A 25,460-nucleotide genomic window follows, 5' to 3' on the forward strand; every position below is an offset into this window, starting at 1 on the left:
CTCTCCTCTCTCCCCCTCACCCCCTCCTACCTGCCTGTCCGGTCTGTGTCTATTTCTCTATCACCGCCCCCCCCCCCCCCCCCCCGCCATGATTAGCAGAAATAAAAGTTTGCACATTGTCACTGCACACTGTCAAAGCATAGCACACTGTATAAGCGTTTTATTAAAATGAGGCACGTAAATACCGTTTTAGAGCAATCTTTAGGTCAGTCACGTGACTCTCGGCCAGTCTCCAGGGGCTACTGCAGGTGGGGCTGAGCGGCCATGTGACCTCCCTGGTTGATATCAGAGGGAGATCTCGGCCCCTCCTGCAGTAGCCATGTTTCGGAGGTGTACAGCGGTTGCAAGTCACGTGACCAGCCTGAAGAGCTCTAAAAAGGTATTTACATGCCTTGTTTTAATAAAATACAGTGCAGTATGCTTTGTTATAATAGAGGGTCTGGCAGTGATTTGCAGGATTGGGTTAACAAACACTTTAATTAAATAATGCAGCTGGTTCCTCCTTTCCCTACAGTCCACGATGGCTTCCATCTCATAGTCTTCATCTCAATTAAAATTATCTGGAAAGGGATCAGGTTTTTTCAGGTTTCAATAGAAAGAAGTGGAACACTGGATACATTTTAAGCAAGTCTGGTAAGGACAATTCATACGATACCTTGGTAAGCTTCCTTTTTACTGGGAATGGTCCCACAAACTTCGGTGCAAGGTTCTTTGAAGGACGCACCAACCTAAAATTTGCTGTAGACTGTCATAATTGGTCATCCTTCTCTTTTTGTCAAAAGCCCTCTTGTTAACCGCCTTGGTCACTGTGAGCAAATCCACAGTGCTCTGGAAAGCTGGAACCATGGATTCTGGAACAAAATCAGGTAAGAAGGGAGCTCCGCTATGAAGTTCATAGATATCATCCTCCATGGCCTGTCAGGAACTGATAATTGTCTGATAGACCCCAGACTCTGCTTCTAGCGCTCTTGCTCCGGGTACAAATTGCCCATTAATTCACATACTCCTTATAATTCTTCTCTAAGTCTGGAGTAGAACGAGCATTTTGTGGACTCCGAAGTGGTCTGCCAAGGGATGATCATGACAAAGGCCCAAAACAGTTACTCGAATACTGTCTGGCGCAAACACTTTAATCCTTCCCTAGGTACCAGCGTAACCACAGGGGGGCAAGGAACACCCATAGACACCAGCTTAATTCGGAACATAGGATCAATTTGCAAAAGCAAAGAGTTACCTGCAGACAAGATGGTATTTGGCACAGATAGTTCCTTTGGGTCATCGAACATGTGGAAAAGTGCATCTGGCTTGACGTGGGTGAGGCCATTTCTGTGATGTCATTCCTCACGAGCAGGCTGATGCTGACTGCAGCCATGTGTGTTTATGTGGTTGCTTCGCTGGTTTTAATCTGCTTAACTGTAATCTTTGTTTTTAATACATGCTCTTTTAAAACACATTATACTGCGAAGTCTTCCTCTTTTTCTGCATATGTCTTTCAATTATCTGATACCTTGGAAACATCGGTGTGATCGCAGGCGGAACAGAAATCCCTTCCAGTTTGGCTGCTGAATGCTTTTAGATATTCCTTAAACGAGTGTGATCTCTGTAATTTTACATCTGTCATTTCAGACATGCACTATAGAAAAACAAAGAAAAGGCGCCTCTAAGTGTAGAATTAAAAGCTGTTTAATTTCCCCAAAAAGGGTTAAAAACACTTACAAGATATGTAGACTGGCAGAGCATATCATTAATATCCATGTAGGTGGTCCGGCATGAATGCAGTGGTCACTGGCATATACCAGTTCTTTAGGCTGTGTGTGTCCAGTAGCAGGGAGGTGAATGCACTCATTTGAGCACCGTCTGTCATGTATGGTCTGTCTATGACACAGACACACATTGCAATTTCGTTGTAGGATCGGATGTCTGTTTACACACTTGCACGTGAAGAGTTACTTATGAACTTTCTTATTTTTTAAGGATCCTTTTAACAAATACCCCCACTCTTCAAAGGGAGCTTTGATGGCAAGAAGCTCCCGACCCCCCACATCATAATTCCTCTCAGCTGGAGAAACTTTCCTACTGCCAGTATCTCACCAAAAATGACATTTTTGTTGCAGAGGATACCTGATATCTGACTTAGTGCAGACTTTTGGGAAAATGAGTAAGCCAATCACACAAACAGGAAAGGATGTTTCTGAGAGGCCGTTCTGTACACATTCTGTGTACAGATTACCTCCAGGTAGCCATATTGCATTGCATATTACAGAAAAATACAGAGCTGCTGATTGAATAGGAAAGATCATTTTTACAACATTCAATTACAATATGCCTTTTGTAATTTATTTGCTATTTTTCCCCATGAAAGTGGAGTTACCCTTTAAACAACAAAGAGGAACGTATTCTATCACAATGTATGAAGGAAAAGAACAAGCATTTTACATGGACCACAAATAATTGAAGCCCAAAAAATTATTAGTTAAACCCACAAATGTATTTTTCCTCAGTATTATTTTAAAAGAATGGCTTTTAGAAATAAGAAATACAATATTTGGTAGTTTGGATGAAAAGTTTAGGGGTTGATTTTCTAAAGATGATTAGATAATAAGTGCAATTGCTCCAGAGCTTAGTAAATGAGGGGAAGATCTTCTGACTTCCATCATCCAAACCTTTTCTTTTTTTTTCTTACACATTATTGGGTGTTCTTTGTAAAGTGAAGCTTCACCTCTTTTACTAAGCACTGGAGCAACTGCACTTGCAAAGTGCACAGTCTATTCATTTGTCTTTAGTAAATTAACCCTAGATTATAGTATAACAGTTTTAGCAATGAAGTACTATATTTTGTTACAGTGGTCTGTATATCAGACCAAAAATAGGGACAACTGAGGACAAAGAACAGAGAGACTTGATCCCAAAAGAGTACTAGTCCCTCCAAATCAAGGACATTTGGTAGCTATGCTATCGAGCCTTTGTATGGAGCACAGGTTGACAGACCCTCTAAAGTTTATGTTCCCTGATAGAAGCAACTACCAAATAGAAAACGTTTAAAACCTCTGCAGCTATTTATGTTAACCAATTAATAATATGCAAGTTAACTGCTCAGTATTGTAAAATAAAAAGAAAAGACATTGATGACAGTGAAAGAGTATGTTCTTCTTCATAAGACTAACAGTGGTTTCAACTTGTATTGATTTACGAATGGTACCCATAAGACACAAATGTATTAGTCTTTTAGGAAAAGAATGCATACTCAATACTCAATGTTTGGAGACCCTGCTTTCTTGAGGATAATTCTGTCTGCTGCAATTAATCAACAGCTGCTTCCTTCTAGCTAAAAACAGTAGATATTGTGACATCCAACCTAAGATGTGCTACAAATAAACATGTTCCAGTGCAGACAGATTGTGGAGATATTTTGGGATTTATGAGAGAGGACACCAAGTCAAGTCTAATTAAAATTGTATTCTATGCTGTTTCTGTATCGTCACGTATTGAGAATAAGTACTCCACTTAGCCTGGATGTCAGCCTAATATTACTGCTTTTCATTTCATACTGTGTATAAATATGATGGGTTGCATTGATTCTTGATAATTTGTGAGAATGCCTTGGATGTGAAACAAGATTCTGAACCACTAGCTTAATACATCCCTCAATATAAAATATGTACAATACATTAAACCACCCCAGTCACATATAAGAAATAGATCTATTATACATTCTGAACATGTGCCAAAAGGAAGCCTCAATTTTCAGAATGCTATGCTGGCCATACAATCAATTTTGTTGCAATGTCAGATACTTGCAAAAATAACAAAATTAATCTAGGCAACCAACCAAGGCAACACCAAGGACATGCTGGTAGTTTAATTTGCTCCTGTCAAAATTGGTCCTAATATGTGTATGAATTTGATTTAAAGACTCCTTCATAGCCCAGAATGATGTGAATGTACAATATAAATTTATATCACTACATAAAATTGCTGGCGATATATAATACCTCAATAATATAATAGTATAATACCTGCTGTGTGGCGATGGGGGGACATGCCATCATCAGGGAGGCTGTGATGTCAGTTTAATTTATGAAGAATGAGTCTAGCAGATAGCAGAGAGAGTAGAGAGCAGAGAGGAACCACACGTGGTGCTTTGGGTGCAGGTTTTTACACACTGCAGAAGAGTGGTTCTCAACATTTTTTGAGTCATGGTCCCCTTTAAGAATCTAATGAAAGCCATGGACCCCTCCCCAGATTTTTTTTTTTTTTTTTTTTACATTAACACAACTTTGTATGCATAAAATATGATTGCCTCATGTATATATGACATAGACCAAGTTTGAATAAAATAAACAAACTTAACAAAAAAAAAAAAAGACTCATTTTCATGCAAAAAGTAATGGCCATTTATTACAAAGATAAAATGCAATCATCTTGTGAAAATTAAATGAAACAAATTTAAATTCTGCTCAAATCTACTACTACTGCTACTACTAGAAAATGAGAATTAGCACTTGTTATGGAGTGGCACAAAATGGCGGGTGTGCAAACAAAGATGATACCAATTTATTATTATTATTTATTTAAGGTACTTGTATAGTGCTGCCAATTTATGCAGTGCTTTACATATACATTGTACATTCACATAGGTCCCTACCAGTGGCAGCTGGTGAAATTTTAAGATGGGGGGCGCAAGACCCCGGCCCACCCTTTTGACCCCTCCCACTTCTCATAAGCCACACCCCTTATAGAATCCACCAACTCCGTCCCCTGTAGTACATCATATACCAGGCTATACATTATACACAGGGCTCTATAATTCATATACCAGGCTGTACATTATACACAGGGCTCTATACTTCATATACCAGGCTCTACATTATAGACAGGGCTCTGTACATCATATACCAGGCTCTACATTATACACAGGGCTCTGTACATTATATACCAGGCTCTACGTTATACACCAGGTTCTAATCACACATCAATCTGTCTGACAGCCCAGTCACACTCCTCGTTCACCAGAGAGAAAAAAAACAGGAAACACAAAAAAAGGTGCTCAGGAAACAGCAATAGGCAGAGGTCACCGCAGACAATTAAATAAAGCCTAATAAAATAAAACAAATACAGTCATCACATTTAGGGACTGAAATAATGCAATATCTTACATGTTTGCCTTTGGTGGTGGGATCAGAGGGATAGTGGTGATCAGGGACAGAGGAATGGAGGTGGGGTGGGGAGTTGGATCAGGGACAGAAGGATGGTGGGTGGGATGGAATCAGGGACAGAGGGATGGTGGGTGGAATGGGATCAGGGACAGAGGGTGGGATGGGATCAGAGGCAGAGGGATTTTGGGTGGAATGGGATCAGGGACAGAGGGATGGTGGGTGGGATGGGATCATGAAAAGAGGGGTGGTGGGTGGGATGGTATCAGGGACAGAGGGATGGTGGGTGGGATGAGATCAGTGACAGAGGGATGGTGGGTGGGATGGGATCAGGGACAGAGGGATGTTGGGTGGGATGGAATCAGGGAAAGAGGGATGCTGGGTGGAATGGGATCAGGGACAGAGGGATGGCGGGTGGCATGGGATCAGGGACAGAGGGATGGCGGGTGGGATGGATCAAGGACAGAGGGATGGATCAGGGATGGTGGGATGGATCAGGGACAGAGGGATGGTGGGTGGTATGGATCAGTGACGGATCAGGGACAGAGGGATGGTGGGTGGGATGGATCAGGGACAGAGGGATGGTGGGATGGATCAGGGACAGAGGGATGGTGGGTGGGATAGATCAGGGACAGATGGATGGTGGGTGGGATGGATCAGGGACAGAGGGATGGATCAGGGGCAGATGGATGGTGGGTGGGATGGGATCAGGGACAGGGGCAGCTAGCACAGTGAAGCTGATGGCAGATTAGCCTAGTGTTAGGTTTCCTGGAGAGATCGGCTTGGCTGTGTCAGCTGCAGCTGTTCTGTGACTGAATGGCTGTGACAGGGACGCTTAGTAGAATGCACAGATCTCCTGTTCACTGAGTTAGTGATATTCAAAGCTGCCTGGCGTGCTCTCCTACCTGACAGCTCCTCTCTATGCAAAGAACAGAGCTGCCGACGTCACTTCGGGTTTTTGTTTGCGAATTCCAAAAGTAACCTCTAAATGTAAACAACAACTCTCCCGCCCATAGTTATTCTATGGGCGGAAGCTAATCAGCGTTTTGCATTGCGCCACAAGGCGGGTTAAAAGCCTGCAAAAGAAGCATCATGGATGCAATCTTGTGATTGCATCGATGTGGCACTTCTCATAGTGCACTGCGACCGGCGCCACAGTGCACCATGTTAAATGACTATTTTTTTTAACGTCTTAAAGGGCCCGTTTTTTTTTACTTTTTTTTCTGACACTACAGGAGGGGGGGTGGCGCCCGGGCGCCCCTTATGGACAGTCCGCCACTGGTCCCTACCCTTTAAGGAGCTTACAATCTAAGGTCCCTAACTCACATTCATATACTAGGGCCAATTTACACAGAAGCCAATTTGGCTTTGGAGTGTGGGAGGAAACCAGAGTACCTGGAGGAAAGCCATGCAGGCACAGGAAGAACATGCAAACTCCAGGCAGGTAGTGTTATGGTTGGGATTTGAACCAGCAACCCCTTTTACTTCTAGTGAGAGTGCTACCCACTACACTACTGTGCCGCCAATTTAACTGGTAAACATAGGCCAACAAAAAGTCAAGAGATGCTTAGTGGTCGGCACTATTCGCAGTGGAAGAGTGCATTGTCCTTAATTGCTTTCAATGAGAAACCATCGATTGGGATGGGTGGGGTGAGCTGTATAGTGCATGTAAATGTCATTTTTTTCTAAGTGATCCTCATGGACCCCCAGGGATGTACTTTGTTAATTTTTCATGTCTGAGGTTTACGAACACTTTAAGACTGGGTTCACACCATTGCAAATTGGATGCCAGATCCCGGCATCCAGTTAGCAATAGCAGGAGATTTTGACCGGCTCTCTATGGAGCCAGTTCACATAAATCTGCAGCAGGTTCAGTGTGTTTTGCACAAAAACGCTGTGCGTCTTTTGGTCCATTTCAGGTCCGAACTGACCCATGTGCTGTCATATCGCATGGTTTTTGTCTTTTTAATGGAATTCCTCCCACTGTTTCTTCCTGTTTCTTCCTCGCTGACAACTATTTCTGATGGGTTGACTTCCAATGACCTCCTATTTGTTTTCCAGTCTACAGACATATATACCTTGTCTTCAATTCTGAGAAATACCCTGAATAAATATTGTTTCAGTTCACATTATATACATTTATTTGACACTTCTTTGGAGTATTACATTTTTTCTTGTCTACATAACTAGATGAAACCGTTAGTGACAAAGGCTATGTCAAGTTTAATAAGAAGACTGCATGCTCAAAAGGGATACATTCAAAGTTGCATTTGATAAGATAGATCAGTGGTTCATAAAACATGGCAATATGACAGTAAGATAATAATTCAAGCCAATAGGAACTCCAGATTGAGTATATAGATTTTGAAGTTATCTTAATACATCAGTCATGAAATAATGCCTTTATTTATTTTTGAGTTTATAGATTTTGAAACTGTCACAGATACATCAATCATAAAATAACACCTTTTATTTTATTATACTGTACATAATTCTGGCTGATGTAAGATAACATACTTTTATATGTTAAAATATGTCAAGTCATATTCCTTCTGCTTTACAAGGTTTAATTACTTAGGTATCGGGAAGCAATTGTAATCACTTTATTTAATAGAATGGTGCACTTCAAAAGTGGAATGGTATGCAGTAACAAAATGGATTACCTGACTAGTTGCAAAAGCCCATTAGGAGTAATAACAAAAGCCTATATGGAGCAATGTGCATTAACGCATTGGCTTATGTTTAAGCAGAATGTTATTTCACAGTAAATAGACTAAAATGTAGAATATTAATATATTAAAAAGTCTAACAAGCTGGATTCATTTTTTTTTTATCCTAGGTGAGGGTTAGTTACCTTTCTGCTCTTCACATAGTTTAAAGTATTTGAGTACATTTTTACATACATTATAAGTGCCTGCTGTGTTAATAGGCTGCATTTCTAGTTCATTATGATTTGTCTTGAGCCCTCTATTGTGTGACCTCAGCTATTTACAAGCAAGCTGCCAAATAATGTAGAATGGAGTTTCATTCAACAATCACATGACTGCACGGATTCCTTTCTCATCCTGGTTCTCAAGTGTGGCAAGGTTACCTCGAGGTGCAGCTGCTCTTGTGATAGGGAAGCACCTAATAGGAGCTGCTGGCATTTGAACCAGACCATGTAGGAAGTGTATCAATTAGGCTGGCTATGGGATTACAGGTGCACTGTCCAATGCAGCTTGACATTTCTCCTACAGGGGGCATCTGCTTGATGCCCTAGAGGCAAAGGAAAATTTGAATGACACTGGATATCATTGAATGTAAAAAAGGACTTGTACTGAACCATGGATGAAGACTCTTAAGACAGTGATATAGTGTTGAATAGACCAATACTTCTATAAAAAAAAAAACATTTGTTTTTATTCAGGAGGAGGTTAGGGGACAAAATAATAATATAGTTATACGTTAGTTGGCATAAGAATATTTTTTTTCTCCTTTTTTCCCATACTTTTTCTCATTTTGTAAATTTTTCAGGAAAAATGTGTGCTGTTAATACTTCAATTTGTATTTGCATAATCAGAAATGAATAATTTCTTCATACCTTGTTTTATGTGCTACCAAATATGTTTGTCTTATTTCCTTTTAGACTTCTCTCTCTTTCCATTTTATAATTTGAGATTTGAACAAAGGCGAGTATTGTCTTTGGTTTAATTACATTTTATTCCAAGTTTTCTTTACCCCTTACCTCTTTGGCAATAGTATACAAAATCTAAATGTCTTTCTTTTTTGCTTGAGCTTTGTACTATTATGTGCGTTATCAGGTCGAATATACCGCAAAACAAACAAGACATTTGCCTGGAGCAGCATCGCCATCCCTGCAACATTCCTAACATTGTTCGCCGCTGACTCCACTGCTCCACGGCAGACCTGACAGCAGCAACCTGTGAACCTGAACTCCTTCCCCACACTGTCCCTGCCTGACACTGAGATTGGGCACGGCAGTGGCTCCTTCTTCCCACCTCTTCCACAGCCATATCCTACTTCCTAATCTGTGGCTGTGGTAAGGAGGGAGGAGGAGGAGGAAGTAAGAGGAGAGGCTTGCTCACAGGGCGCTTCCCAATCCATCCCTGGAAGGGAGTGCAGGAGAGCTGGGGGGAACATAGCCCAGACTCCTGGCATCCCCTAGCTGACATCCAGATCAGCCCCAGACTCCTGCTGCAGAGATGATGCTGGGTGATGCTGGAATGATCTTCTGTCCTCTGGAGACATGTGAGTGTGGGCAATGGGGATGTATGAGGTGAGTGGTGAGTGTGGGCCCCAGGGTGCGAGGTGAGTGGACACTGGGGTGTCTCTATCAGCCCCCTCTCTCTCACCCTCCCCCCACCTCTCCCACTTCTTTCATTTTTCTCCTTTTCCATGTCCCCATCTCTCTCTCCTTCATACTCCTATCTCTTCTCCTAGTGGGGGGATCATTGTGGCAGACTAATGGTGGGGGGGTTACTACCATACAGTCCACCAGAGACCCTGCACACTCACCAGAGACCCTGCACACTCACCAGAGACCCTTGACACCCACCAGAGACCCCGCACAGCCACCAGAGACCCGGAACATCTACTATAGCCACCCCGAATAGGAAATGGTGGGACAAGTTTAGATGGGGGGTGTCGATTTTAGTCTTGCCTAGGGCAGCACAAAACCAAAATTGGATTTATTTACTAAAGAAATGGGGACTGTTTATTTAGCAAAGGAAGTACTCTATTACCTTGGCATATACAGTATGCTAAGCCATGTTTGAATAGCCGATCATGTGAAAAGAAATGTTTAAAAGCTGAATTTATTGTTTTCAAGTTATGAAATGTTTGAAGTGACATGAATATGATGCCTCCTTATTCACCAGGTCAAGTGAACATTCATACTGCAAAATGAGCATAAATATTCTAAAGTGAACATTCACTTTGCAAAATAAACAGTCTCTGTTCATTTAAATAAAATCGCCCTAGGTACATTACATTTGTCTTTAAATTAAATCACATTCAACTTTTTAGTTTAGATGTGGACCTAGGAATGGTGGCTCAAGCCCACCCAAAGCTCTACAAATCATCTGGGCTCCAGGATATAGAACAGAACTTATTAATATTCTAAGAAAACAACAAGTTTGTTTTTTCCATGTCAGCCATCAACTCCTGAACACCTTACCATATAGGTAAAAAAAACTTTGTGACACATATTCACATTCCACAATCTTGACAGTCAGTGCCTTACAGCACTTTAACAGAAATAAAGTATAGAGAAGAAAATAGTATAGAGAAGAAACCAGTGTTAAAAGAAATATAAGCTGCTGTAATTGCTTTTTCCCTTTGGAAAAAGCTAATTTATGACTATCTCTGGTTCATAACACTTTCTGAGTCACTGCCTCTTAATAAAGGCTTTGCATCTGGCAAGGGTAGTGGATTGGTGTGTGTTTCAAAAGAAAAAGCCATGGGTCCATATGAACTGAGTGACGATCGATATTCTCTAATGCCGCGTACACACGGTCAAAGAATCCGTCGGAATGTGTCTTATCGGACCATGTCGTCAGATAATCCGACTGTGTGTGGTATGCATCGGACTGATTCCGTCCGAATCTCCGTCCGACCCAATTTTCCAACATGTTGGAAATATTTCCCGACCAACTGGGCCGGTCGGACCTAATCCGATCATGTGTAGAGCATTTTGTTCGGACCAAGTGCCGCGCAGGCTCACATTCAAATTCCGACACGGAAGCGCTCGTTCAGGTAAAACTACTGCTCGTAAGCGATATAGCACATTCATCACGCTGCATTGTTCAAAATTCATTCATCAAGCGCATTCTCTTGTTCTTTAACAATGCTGCAAGAACAAACTTCTTTTGATGCTCATAGTCACACACACTTCTCCCGAACGGATTTCATTACTCTTTTTTAACAATTTCAGCAATACAATTTTAGTTTGCGTCACATCTACACAATGTTTAATTTTGTTTTTTATTTTTTGGATGTTTTTGGGGGGGGGGGGATTCCCTAAAAATCTCTTTTAAAGACACTTTGCTCATTTCTCCTTATTTTTTTTTTTTTTTTTTTGGGTGTAAACTTACAACAACAACATTATTGTATTTTTTATATTTTCTTTTTCTTTTTTAATCTACAGGAGGTTGTTTAGTGTTGGTACCCCTTGTTATTTAGTTCACTTTGTATTTTGGAAATGTACCTGCCTGCTCACAAATAAACTGTACTTTTTGAAGGAAAACACATTACACAAGTATTTCATCAAAGAAAAAAAAAATGTATTTTGTTTGCTAGAAAATAAAACTAGGAACGCAGCACTGGAGAAACTTCTTAACTTTGGTGCAGCCTTTGGCCCCCAGGGCAGACATGACTAAATGAGATATTAAAAAATTGGTGGCCTGAGGAGTAGATATCTCAGGGAGAGAAGTCTGGTCCCGAAGTCCTAGAGAGCAGGAAATGCAGATGCCATTTCTGTCCCCAGGATGTGGATCTTCAAGAGGCTGCATCTTCTGGCACACCAGACTCAACCCAGGCCATCACTCTCTGGTCTTCCTTTGTGACTTCCCACCAGGCATCCTTCCAGGCTGTGGCTGGGCTCCTGTAGCTGGGGCAGGAGAAGGAGGGCGTTGGTGGACCTCCTGGCTGCCACTTGCCACAGCCTCCCCCCGACTGAGGTCTTCCTGTGTATGAAAAGGGGACATAGTTTTAGTTTTTTGATCATCAATCACAACATTTTGTGCTCCTGGCTTTTGCTAATTGAATGTTACCAAATAGAACAGACTATCATTCTGACACCAGCATTTTTCTTTCCCGTCCCAATCATTTTTGGTCACTACTGTCTATTGAGATGTAAACCACTTGGAGAAATCTCAACTTACTGATCAATAAGAACATCTAGTTAACATCATTAACCACTTCCCGACCGCCGCACGACGATGTACGTCGACAGAATGGCACGGGCAGGCATATGGGCGTACCTGTACGTCCCTGCCTTCCCGCGGGTGGGGGGCCCAATCGGGCCCCCCCCCCACCGGTGCCAGCGGCGGTCGGTATCCGTGCAGGAGCGATCCGGGATGAGGGGGCGGCCATTCATTCATGGCCACCCCCTCGCGATCGCTCCTGACGAATGGGAGTGAAGCATTGCATCACTTCCTCTCCTGTAATGTAAACACAGGAGAGGAAGTGATGTAATCTCTCCTCCGTGTCGGTATTTTTCGTTCCGGCACCGAGGAGAGAGGATCGGTGAGTTGCACCAACACGACACTTCACAGTAGAACATGCCAGGCACACTCACACCCCCCCTTTACCCCCCGATCACCCCCCCAATTACCCCTGCCCCCCCAGTCACAGTGACACCAATGCATTTTTATTTTTTTTTGCATTGGTGTCATTTGTGACTGTAATAACTGTTAGGGCAGTTAGGGTTAGCCCCCTTTAGTTCTAATGTACCCCCCTAACCCCCCCAATAAAGGTTTAACCCCGATATCCCCCCCCCCCGTCGCCAGTGTCACTAAGGCTGGGTTCACATTGCAGCGGTTTATGAGAACGGATGTGATTCGCACCGCACTGCAGTGCAAATCACATCCGATCTCTGCGATTCGAGTTCAGCCATTCGCCGCACCCGCCGCAAATTCGCATGGGACCCTTTTTTTGGTCCGCAGCAGAATCGGATCGCATGGGTGTTCACACCATGCGATCCGAGTTTGCAGATCGCACTGCGATATGCGAACTGATCTGGGGGTGTCATTAACATTTCACTGACACTCCCAGGAGTTCGCATAGGGCAGTGTGAACTGCCGCCGGGAGGCATGCGATGCGGGAACCCGCCGCGGATTCGTGGCGTTCCCGCATCACTCCAGTGTGAACCCAGCCTAATAAGCGATCGTTTTTCTGATCGCTGTATTAGTGTCACAGGTGACGCTAGTTAGGCAGGTAGGTATTTAGGTTCGCCGCAGCTTTTTATAGCGCCAGGGACCCCCATATACTACCGCATAAAGCCCCCTGATTGCCCCCTAGTTAACCCTTTCACCAGTGATCACCATATAACTGTTACAGGTGACGCTGGTTGGTTAGTTATTTTTTTATAGTTTCAGGGCACCCGCCATTTATTACCTAATAAAGGTTTAACCCCCTGATCACCCGGCGGGTGTCATTTGTGACTGTAATAACTGTTAGGGCAGTTAGGGTTAGCCCCCTTTAGTTCTAAGGTACCCCCCTAACCCCCCCAATAAAGGTTTACCCCCGTGATCACCCCCGTCGCCAGTGTCACTAAGGCTGGGTTCACATTGCAGCGGTTTTTGAGAACGGATGTGATTCGCACCGCACTGCAGTGAAAATCACATCCGATCTCTGTGCGATTCGAGTTCAGCCATACAGATAGTATGGCTGAATTCGTGTCGCACCCGCCGCAAACTCGCACGGGACCCTTTTTTTGGTCCGCAGCAGAATCGGATCGCATGGGTGTTCACACCATGCGATCCGAGTTTGCAGATCGCACTGCGATATGCGAACTGATCTGGGGGTGTCATTAACATTTCACTGACACTCCCAGCAGTTCGCATAGGGCAGTGTGAACTGCCGCCGGGAGGCATGTGATGCGGGAACCCGCCGCGGATTCGTGGCGTTCCCGCATCGCTCCAGTGTGAACCCAGCCTAATAAGCGATCGTTTTTCTGATCGCTGTATTAGTGTCACAGGTGACGCTAGTTAGGCAGGTAGGTATTTAGGTTCGCCGCAGCTTTTTATAGCGCCAGGGACCCCCATATACTACCGCATAAAGCCCCCTGATTGCCCCCTAGTTAACCCTTTCACCAGTGATCACCATATAACTGTTACAGGTGACGCTGGTTGGTTAGTTATTTTTTTATAGTTTCAGGGCACCCGCCATTTATTACCTAGTCTCACTAGTGTACCCCTAAATTTAGGGGTGTCTACTTTCCAAAATGGGGTCATTTGGGGGGGTTTGTGCCATCTTGGCATTTTATGGCCTTCAAAACTGTAACGCCCTTAGAAAGCCTGAAGGCGGTGCTTGGTTTTCGGGGCCCCGTACGCGGCTAGGCTCCCAAAAAGTCCCACATATGTGGTATCCCCGTACTCAGGAGAAGCAGCCGAATTTATTTTGGGGTGTCATTTCACATATGCCAATGGCATGTGTGAGCAATATATCATTTAGTGACAACTTTGTGAAAAAAAAAAAAAAAAAAAAAAGTTTGTCATTTTCCCGCAACTTGTGGCAAAATATAAAATATTCCATGGACTCAACATGCCTCTCAGCAAATAGCTTGGGGTGTCTACTTTCTAAAATGGGGTCATTTGTGGGGGTTTTGTGCCATCTTGGTATTTTATGGCCTTCAAAACTGTAATAGGTAGTGAGGAGTGAAGTCAAATATTTACGCCCTTAGAAAACCTGAAGGCGGTTCTTGGTTTTCGGGGCACCGTACGCGGCTAGGCTCCCAAAAAATCCCACACATGTGGTATCCCCGTACTCAGGAGAAGCAGCAGAATTTATTTTGGGGTGTCATTTCACATATGCCCATGGCATGTGTGAGCAATATATCATTTAGTGACAACTTTGTGAAAAAAAAATTTAAAAAAATTAAAGTTTGTAATTTTCCCGCAACTTGTGGCAAAATATAAAATATTCCATGGACTCAACATGCCTCTCAGCAAATAGCTTGAGGTGTCTACTTTCTAAAATGGGGTCATTTGTGGGGGTTTTGTGCCATCTTGGCATTTTATGGCCTTCAAAACTGTAAAAGGTAGTGAGAAGTGAAATCAAAAATACACATAGCATGTGTGAGCAATATATCATTTAGTGACAACTTTGTGTAAAAAAAAAAAAAAAATTTTTTTGTCATTATTCAATCGCTTGAGGCAAAAAAATAAAATATTCAATGGGCTCAACATGCCACTTATCAATTTCCTTGGGGGGTCTACTTTCCAAAATGGGGTCATTTGGGGGGGTTTTGTACTGCCCTGCCATTTTAGCACCTCAAGAAATGAGATAGGCAGTCGTAAACTAAAAGCTGCGTAAATTCCAGAAAACGTACCTTAGTTTGTAGATGTGACAACTTTTGCGCAAACCAATAAATATACAGTTATTGACTTTTTTTTTTACCAAAGACATGTGGCTGAATACATTTTGGCCTAAATGTATGACTAAAATTGAGTTTATTGGATTTTTCTAATAACAAAAAGTAGAAAATATCATTTTTTTTCAAAATTTGCGGTCTTTTTACGTTTATATCGCAAAAAATAAAAATCGCAGAGGCAATCAAATACCATCAAAAGAAAGCTCTATTTGTGGGAAGAAAAGGACGCAAATTTTGTTTGGGTACAACATTGCATGACCGCGCAATTACCAGTTAAAGCAGCGCAGTGCCAAAGTGTAAAAAGACCTCTGGTCATTTACCAGAAAAATGGTCCGGTCTGAAAGTGGTTAAATGTAACACAAGAAATATGTTCAACAATGCAATACCTGTCTCAAGCTGGGCCCCACCACATGGTGCTGCCTGGAAGGCCCAGGTTGGACATCAGAAGCCTCAGCTGGGGGTGAAGGATGCCTTGGAGGAAAAGTGGGGGGGGGGGGGAATAGGTTTGGTGCTATACCGTTTAGTATTTAAAATTCAGATAAGCAATAAGCAAGAATTGTCCAGCGTGCTGGATAATAAAATAAAATAGAGATAGAAAATAAAAATAAAAATAAAAATAAAAATAAATATGTGTTCCCAACTGGTATAAATGTGCTTATCAACAAACGATCATTATATCTTAAAAACCATAAATGTCATAGAAATCATAAATTAATGAGCCATAAATTAATTAAAGCAACATACAGTTACTAAATGCCAGTATTAAAGTGCAGAGTGCCAGTGACAAAATGCAAAAATATAATTGCTAGTAATGTGAAAAAAGGAACTATAAGGGTAAAAAGGTGAAGACCAATAGTATGAAGATTGGAATATAAAACATATAATATATATATAGTCCGATTATCTGTTCCATATATCGGGTCCTCACATAGTGCAACTGTGATTAAAAGTACGTGCAAAAAGTAATTACATAGGGAAAAAATGCGTAAAAATGCAAAAGGTGAAAAAATGTGGTAAAATTTAAAAATTTAAAAAGTAAAAAATAAAAATAACACTAAAGTTGAAAAGTAAAAAATAGAAAATGAAATAGAATAATGTCCCAAAAAGTGGTGAGAAAAGTAGTGGGGTATCCTCTATAAGTGGAGGTAAAGGGAAGAGGGAAGGTGACTTCAACTGTTGCTCCCGGTGCTCTGTGACCACTTATGCAATTGCTCTCACCAGAGTTATGACCCCGTCCAGGGTGGATCAGCCTTCACAGTATCAGCCACTGTGTTGCTCTCTGGCTTGCCTCTATTGTGGTTCTGGGAGTCCCTCGTTCCTCCGTTCGTATGCCGTGCTCGATTATATGTAATGAGTAAGAGGCATATCCATGGTGTAGTATGTCTTTTAAAATTCAATTTTTATTAGATAGGTAAAATTACTCACAAACATCCGTTCGTATATGCTTAAAAAAGGAAGAGAAGGAAAGATCGCGTTCGGCTGCCTCGCCGTATGAGTTGGAGGTGTATGCTGTCTGGCCACGCTCTACGCGTTTCGTCATCAAATTTCTATATCAATATTATACTCATTCCATTATCTCCTTCTCCTCCCACACCCTATTCTAGATTTTACCCACACAGTCTGCATAAAAGGGTCGAATGTTATTCATTCAAGGTTCCTAAATAACACATACCCCATCTTCTTTTCAATTCTTTTTAATTATTTTAATTATAAGGATAAAGAACACAAAATCATTGGGTGTTTTAACATTTCCATCATTACTATATATTTCCTTTCCCTTCACACTTTATATATACTGTATATCTTTTATATTTTATAATTTGTCTTATTTAATTTCATATTCTCTTGTATCCACTATTTTCACAATAGCCTCATGTTTATTCCCATCCGAAACTTTTAATTATTTTAGAATTATTTTAGAAATAAACAAATACACAACACTTCACGCCCATAATCTAATTTTAATATTCATATCACTTCCCTTAGGAACTTCTTTTCCAGGAAGGGATAAACGTACACACATAATTTTCAGAAAAATCCTTTTTCAAAAAACTCCTTTTTAAAAATAAATGCTTTACACTATTCTGTTGTATTCACACAGCATTTTCCACTTCCCCTTTATTTACGAATTCATTTAATGTTCTTATTTCATGTTCCATTTTAATTGTATTTTATATCATGTTCTGTTTAATGTAAGGAGTGTCAGTATTTTTATAGCCCTATATACACGGGAGTAATGTCCAACCATATTTCGGCATTATATATTTATATTAACACAGGCGCATTGAACAATCCCCTGCCTAGCCTAATAAGTTCAGCATTACACTAATAGAGGGCATTCCCTCTATCAAAATGACGGCGGGGTCTTCCGCGCATGCGTGTTGGCACATTACACCCTATATATAGAAAAAGGTGTATGCAGATGGCCGCTCCAGAGGACGTCTTTGATGACGAAACGCGTAGAGCGTGGCCAGACAGCATACACCTCCAACTCATACGACGAGGCAGCCGAACGCGATCTTTCCTTCCTTTCCTTTTTTAAGCATATACGAACGGATGTTTGTGAGTAATTTTACCTATCTAATAAAAATTTAATTTTAAAAGACATACTACACCATGGATATGCCTCTTACTCATTACATATAATCGAGCACGGCATACGAACGGAGGAACGAGGGACTCCCAGAACCACAATAGAGGCAAGCCAGAGAGCAACACAGTGGCTGATACTGTGAAGGCTGATCCACCCTGGACGGGGTCATAACTCTGGTGAGAGCAATTGCAAAAGTGGTCACAGAGCACCGGGAGCAACAGTTGAAGTCACCTTCCCTCTTCCCTTTACCTCCACTTATAGAGGATACCCCACTACTTTTCTCACCACTTTTTGGGACATTATTCTATTTCATTTTCTATTTTTTACTTTTCAACTTTAGTGTTATTTTTATTTTTTACTTTTTAAATTTTTAAATTTTACCACATTTTTTCACCTTTTGCATTTTTACGCATTTTTTCCCTATGTAATTACTTTTTGCACGTACTTTTAATCACAGTTGCACTATGTGAGGACCCGATATATGGAACAGATAATCGGACTATATATATATTATATGTTTTATATTTCAATCTTTATACTATTGGTCTTCACCTTTTTACCCTTATAGTTCCTTTTTTCACATTACTAGCAATTATATTTTTGCATTTTGTCACTGGCACTCTGCACTTTAATACTGGCATTTAGTAACTGTATGTTGCTTTAATTAATTTATGGCTCATTAATTTATGATTTCTATGACATTTATGGTTTTTAATATATAATGATCGTTTGTTGATAAGCACATTTATATCAGTTGGGAACACATATTTATTTTTATTTTTATTTTTATTTTCTATCTCTATTTTATTTTATTATCCAGCACGCTGGAAAATTCTTGCTTATTGCTTATCTGAATTTTAAATACTAAACGGTATAGCGCCAAACCTACCCCCCCCCCCCCCCACTTTACCTCTCTGTTTCCACCCTCATTGGGTTGAAATTAAAATAGGGGCCGCTTTTACCAGAATCACAATTCATAGCGCGACCTAAACCCCCTCGTTCTTATGCCTTGGAGGAAGCCTGGAGAGTGGTGGCCTGAGTGGAGGCCTGGGTACCCCTTGGTCTACCAGAAAATGCAGCCTGTCAAAGTGCACCATCCTGGGGTAATAAACAGCATCTGGATCTCCTGCTCTCAAGGACTCCAGGTGCTTCTTTCTCTCCCTGAAATATGTAAGCTTCATGGCCACAATTTTGCGATTCAGATAGGTCATGTCTGCCGTGGGGACCCTGATCTGCAACAAAGCAAGTAGTTTCTCCAGTGCTGCGTTCCTCTTTGATCTGTCATTATAAAACTTGTTGTGTAACTGCCACAGGCAGGGCATCTCCATGTACAGTTCTATGAATAGCCCCATTGTTGAATGGATCCATTTTGTCTGCAAGACACAACACAAGACAAACCCTCAAATACTAATAATGCAATTAAAATCCCTCCTAATCTTGTCCCAACATCGGCCTAGATACAAGCAGTCTAGTCTAGTGAAGCACCAAGTTAAAAATGTTACCTTCGTTTCCACGTTCGCCGTGTCCGTGACTCACACTCTCCTCCCAGATCGTACGGACGATACACATTTGTTGCGTTTTATATACAGTGCGCATGCGTGAAACTCCGCCCGCCCCTGACGTTCTTTCCAGACTATTCCCCGCCCCTTCGCAGTGGGGAGAGCACATGGCAGAGAGAACACAGGTGCGCACTAATAGTTCCACTAACGAAGAGGAGGGTGAGGAAAGCCCGGAGCCTGAAACGTCCCGATCCAGGAAGACAAGATTTCAGGCCTCAAATATGTCTTTTGGAGAGATGTTGGAGATGGTCGACATATTGAACAGGACCGACTATGATGGGAAGTATGGACCTTACCTAAATCCAAATATCAGAAAGGCCAAGATCATGAATAAAGTTGTGAAGAGTCTTCTGAAGAATTTTGGGGTACGCCGATTCAAGAATCAACTGAGAAAACGCTGGTCAGACCTGAAACTGAGGGAGCACGAGCAGTACCTAAGGATCAAGCGTGTTCTTAAAAAAAGTAAGTAGTTGTCGTGTGTTCATATGATTATTCTTGCTTGCATACATGCTCCATGTGCTTTGATTTCATGTTGTGCATTTTAAAATGGCCACTTTCAAGGTCATGGTTTCGTTCGTTCGTATGATACATCGTTCTGCAGGGAAGTATTCCAGCTTAACAAAGTGTCCCCAATAATGTTCTCACCTTGTAACTCGGCCCAAAAAACACAATTGTACAACACTTTCAAGCAATGTTTCAGATTCCTATTTCTGCCCTCTGTGTGCTAATTAATCTTTGTTTACATTCTCATAGGGGAGAGAAGACTCGGCAAGTATGAGGACACCAGGGACCATGAGGACACCAGGGACCACACCCCTCCCAAAGAAGGGCAACTTCCAAAAGAAGAAACAGAGGAGCAGGAGCAGGAGCAGGAGGAGGAGGAGGAAGGAGAGATCGTGGAGGTTGGACAAATTGTCACCACAACAGGTGAGTGTCGGAGAACACAGCTTCCGGTAAGCTCATCAATGTATATCACCATATTTGGATTACATGGTGTGTTTGTTTGCTTTGTTTTCTAGGTGATGTGGAGGAAGATTTCCGTTTTACCAGTGAAAGTGCCCAGATCTTAATCGGGGAGATAATGGGGTGCAATAGGGATTTGGAAATTGTACAACAAAACATCAATGATGTTAAAAATAAAATGAAGAACATCATTGATATTTTGGGGAGAGTGTAAAAACTAAAAAACTAGAGAGGGTTTTATTTTTGCTTTTTAACATAAAAATGTTATATTTTGCATAATTAAAAATTTGAAAGATGCACAGAGTGTGTAAACATGTGCTATCTCCCATCATGGGGGATCAATGAACATGTTTTGTGGAAAGTGTCTGAGATGCAGGGGTTGCAGCCCCAAAGCATGTACATTGATCCCCCATGATGGGAGATAGCACATGTTGACACACTGTGTGCATCTTCCAAATTTGGATTTTTCAGGGGTCACACCCCATGTGATGAAGGCAATATCAGCCCAGTTTGTACATACTCATGTCTGATATTGTCTTCACTTTTCCAAGTTGAACTTTGTAAGTTCCTGTGTTCTGTATTTTACGGTTTGATACATGCCTGTTTACACAAAAAAAAACAAGTAAAAAAAAATATGATTAAACTCTGTTTTGGATACACGAAATCTCTTGGTTTGTTGTAAAAACCTTTAATAAACGCACATATGAATGTGCTTGCATTAAAAAGTTGAATTCTCAACAATGTGTGGCTTCCTTTTTCATTGGGCTTAAAATGTATTTGTAGTCAAATTTTAGTTTGTGCTGAGAAGGAGTGCGATTTACTAAAGGCAACTCCACTTTGCACTTCAAGTGCAGTTTCAGGTGTACTTTTGCAGTGCACTTGTAGTGCATAGTGGATGTGCCCTTAGTAAAAAGCACCCACAGTGATGTGTAAATTTGGACAATCATGCCATTTTCCTGCCATGGTGCTGAAAATGAGCATGATTTTGGTCAGTAATTCACTACATATATTAATTACAAAAACAAGGTGTGTGTGTAGCAGACCCACAACATAATAAGATTATCTGAAGAAGAGACTGTCCCCTCATCTCGCTCCGAACTTGGGTTTGCACTGTTGGTGAAAAAGGCACAACTATAATAAAAATGGCAAAGTGGGAGGCCACAGTCTGCCATTCCTGTGGCGTTGAAAGGACACTGTGTAGTGACACAAGAAAAAGAACTAGTAATTTGACAAATCAACATTGCATGCAGATTAGACACCCATATTTTTTGGCAAAATTAGTATAACATTTTTAGAAATGAGTATTTAAAGCCTAAAGTATAAGGTCCCCTTATGAGAGTCATATCCCCCCCCCCCCCCATCTGATGGGCCCTTGCTAAAAAATGAGGGGGGATGTTTAGGACAGGTAACACTCTCCACTTGATTGAGAGCTGAATGCCTAAATAATGTGTGACACTTTGTGAAGCCCCTCCTTAGTTACACTATTGGCAGCCCACCGGACAGGTAAGAAGTGTCATAATAACAAAATGGAAGGACATTTTGACATTCTGCTATTACATAGCAAGAAAATTTATGTGTTTAAAAAATAAAAATAGCATTTGAAAGTATTGAGGCAGGCCCTTACACTACATGCTTTGGTGAATTTGTCCATAAATGTGATCATGATAAAGGTATTGGGTTGGGTCAAGTCATCAGATAGAAGATTGCTATCAGCTGAGCTAGCAGTTAGGGAGAGGGGGGTTCCTAGAGTTTGGCACAACTCCAAAAAAACAAAAAAAGGTTACTTTGCATGAATTGAAGCACACACATCACATTTGTAGAGATTTTAGGGGGTGTTTAGGGTAAAGCAATACTATGGAGCTGCCAAAAGACATTTTTAAGTGACTAGACTATAGTTTTAGGGGCCAAGAAGAGCATGGGGGGGAAGTTAGTGAGGCAAATCTGCATGAGGACAAAGGGGCAGAGCATATGAATTAGAGCATATTGCAATGATGGTAATTAGGGAATGAGGAAAGAAATGCAAGACATTAGCAATCATGAAATACATAGAATGTGATGTTTAAGGCTAAAACTTAGCATAATATAGTCCTTCTGAAGGAGCTGAATGATGGCAGAACAGGTCTCTGGAATAATGATCCCCAGAGCCTGGGGGGAGATGCCTGTAGAGAACTTGAGGTCCTGAAAGGCTTCTACCTGTCGCCAAGTAGCGCAACGTGGCGATGAGCCTCTGCTCCGGAGTGATGGCTTGCCGCATGCAGGTATCCTGCCTGGTGATATAAGGGGTGAGCAAAGCCAGCAGACAGTGAAAAACGGGGTCCGTCATCCTGAGAAAAATCCAGAAATGATCAGGATTATTCTCACAGATCTCACGGAGCAAAGGCATGTGGGAGAACTGGTGACGCTGGCGCAACCAATTCTTGGTCCACAAACTCCTCCCCTCCCTGTTCATGGACTGTGCTTGTGTCAAAGTCAAAGTAAGAACCCCTGCACAGCACAAACTGTACGATGAGTACGTAGATGAAACATGTTTGGAAAACGGTTGGCTGGTCAGAATGGACACCAGAAAGTACCGATAAACAGCAAGGCCTGAAATTGACGACCTGAATAGCAGAAGCAAGCAGACAATAAAAAATGCCTTTCAAAGCGTACTATACCAAGATATAGTCCACAATGAGAAGCAAATACTTAATGACTGCACGCACTGATTATCAGATACGCAAAGACAAGCACAAACTGAAGAGCGGTAGCGATCTGAATCACTAATCTGAAAAGCGCGAATCGTCTCTCACCAAACTTCTACTAAAACACGAGATCAGCAGAAGGAGCCCAAAGGGTGCCAGACGTGGTGCTGGACTTCCTTTTTCTAGTCCCGCCGTACACGGCTTACGTCACCGCGTTCTTGGCAACCGCTAAATCAGACAACTTGGCCCGACTGTGTGTATGCAACAGATTTTCGAACACAATCCGTCGGACTAAATCCGACGGACAAAATCCGACGGACAAAATCCGACGGACAAAATCCGACGGATTTGGTTGGCAAAATCTCCGACCGTGTGTATGTGGGCTTAGAAGGGTTGGTTTGGCTATCAGAAACAGACATCCCACAGGCAGTGAGGAGACACCCAACAGTAGGCGCTACCTTATGATCCACTAAAAAAGATTTTCAAAAATACGACTATGTCGTTACACCGGAGCCCTATGATTCCAATTTTGGGCACACAGGCTATCCAGCCGGGATTGACAGATCCAGAATTTAGTACTGTATGGTGACGGGGTAAAAATAGGCTCATAGGTTTCTCAGTGGACAATCGTTTGACTAGAAGAGAAATTGAATGTGATTTTGCACCAGATTTAGATTTTCTCCGGGTGACGCAACTCTGCGCCTTTCTTTGCTCTAAGTCAAATATATACACGGCAATTCAGACGCCTTCTGGGTTTGAGCAGAAATGTTTAGCGGGGGGAGTCATTGAATCACTCCCTCTCATATTTGTATGCCCTACTGACCAGACTAGAAGCACCACAAGATCTTACCTTCCTGCAGGCTTGGGAAAGGGATTGTGGGGTTACATTCTCCCAGATGCAGAAGGACAGGATCTTACTGTTTGCTCACAAGGCATCATTGGTGAGCAGGTATCAGGAGGGAGGATATAAAATCCTCACCAGATGGTATAGAACACGCGTCGTATTGCATGGGATATTCCCACAGGTGTCAGATGTATGCTGGCGGGTTTCAGGAGGCGGAAGGCACTGTGCTACATATATTTTGGGAATGCCCGGGGCTAAAGGAGTTCAGAAAGATGGTTGCCGAAATGGTTAAAATAATCACAGGTGTTTCTCTTGGGTAAAGACCGGCAGTTTTTTTTTTGTTGCATGATGTCCCTATGTCTGTTAAAAAATATAAAAACTCACTGTTAAAATATCTTCTCATGGCAGCGAAGGTGTGCATCCCTGTGTTGTGGAAGAATAATATCTCCCCAACTAGAGCACAGTTGTTTGCCAGAATTGCAGAAATCCAACAAATGGAGAATCTCACCATGATGTGAAAGAGCAAGATGAGAAATATCGATATAAGATATGGGCCCTTTACCTTGCTTATAGGGAGGGGCTTGAAGGGGGGGTACCAAATTGATATAGGTAGGGCTATTGTCGCTGTTGGCTGGGAAAGGGTGGGAGGGGATTGTCCCTTTTTTTCTCTCTCTCTGTTTCTTTCTTTTTATTTTTTATATATTTCGATATTAACATGAGGTTTTCATGGTCAAAGAAAAAGAGAATCTGTGTTTTTTTTTTGTTTGACTGACTATAAAGAACATGATGAGGAATTAACATACGCTTAAGATCATGTAGCATGACAATAATTGTAATAGTAAGGCGGATTGGTTGTGGTATAGGCAGGTGGTATAATCAATTACCCCCATTCTCCACTCACTCCATTGGCTTCCTATTTCCGCCTGGATTGAGTATAAGGTTTCCCTTCTTACACATCAATGTATTTATGGACATGCCCCCCCCATGTCTTAAAGAACTTCTTAACTCACAAAACACAACACGTTCCCTCTGCTCCACTCACGCAAATCTTCTTCATATACCCAGAACTAAACTAAGGACAATGGGAGACAGGGCCTTTTGTGCAGCTGCCCCGCACCTGTGGAATGCCCTACCTGACATCCTTAGGGCTCCTCAATCTACTGAATGTTTTAAAAAAGGCCTTAAGACATTTCTTTTTAGCAAAGCTTTTTATTCGTTTTAGATGTTTGTTTTGTCGGTAAAATTGTTCATTTTAACTTATAGCACTTTGAGATCTTTTTGATGTAAAGTGCATTATAAATAAAATCTATTATTATTATTATTATTATTATTATTATTATTATTATTATTATTATTAAAGTGATGTTATATTATTGGTGGGATACCTGTTTCTGATAACTGTAACATGATTTCTGTAAGAATTTATAAAAAATAAAAGTTTCCTTTGATCATATATGATAAATGAATTATGCAGAAATATTCATTAAACAGTTTAATTAATTGGCTAAATGTTCCACACTGACAATGCTTATAATTACAGTTTTTATCACTTTGAAAACTGATAGAACCAACAT

The 25,460-nt window shown here is 41.5% G+C and overlaps 1 protein-coding gene across 1 annotated transcript in view; it reads left to right on the forward strand.

Annotated features, from left to right (window-relative positions):
* LOC143974822 (melanopsin-B-like) overlaps positions 1–25,460 on the forward strand; it is a 243,179-nt gene that overhangs the window by 205,789 nt on the left and 11,930 nt on the right. The gene's annotated exons all lie outside the window — the stretch shown is intronic.

Source organism: Lithobates pipiens, unplaced genomic scaffold, assembly GCF_037356315.1.
Source record: "Lithobates pipiens isolate NorthernLeopardFrog02 unplaced genomic scaffold, aLitPip1_a1.2 Scaffold_13, whole genome shotgun sequence".
Lineage (NCBI taxonomy): Eukaryota > Metazoa > Chordata > Amphibia > Anura > Ranidae > Lithobates > Lithobates pipiens.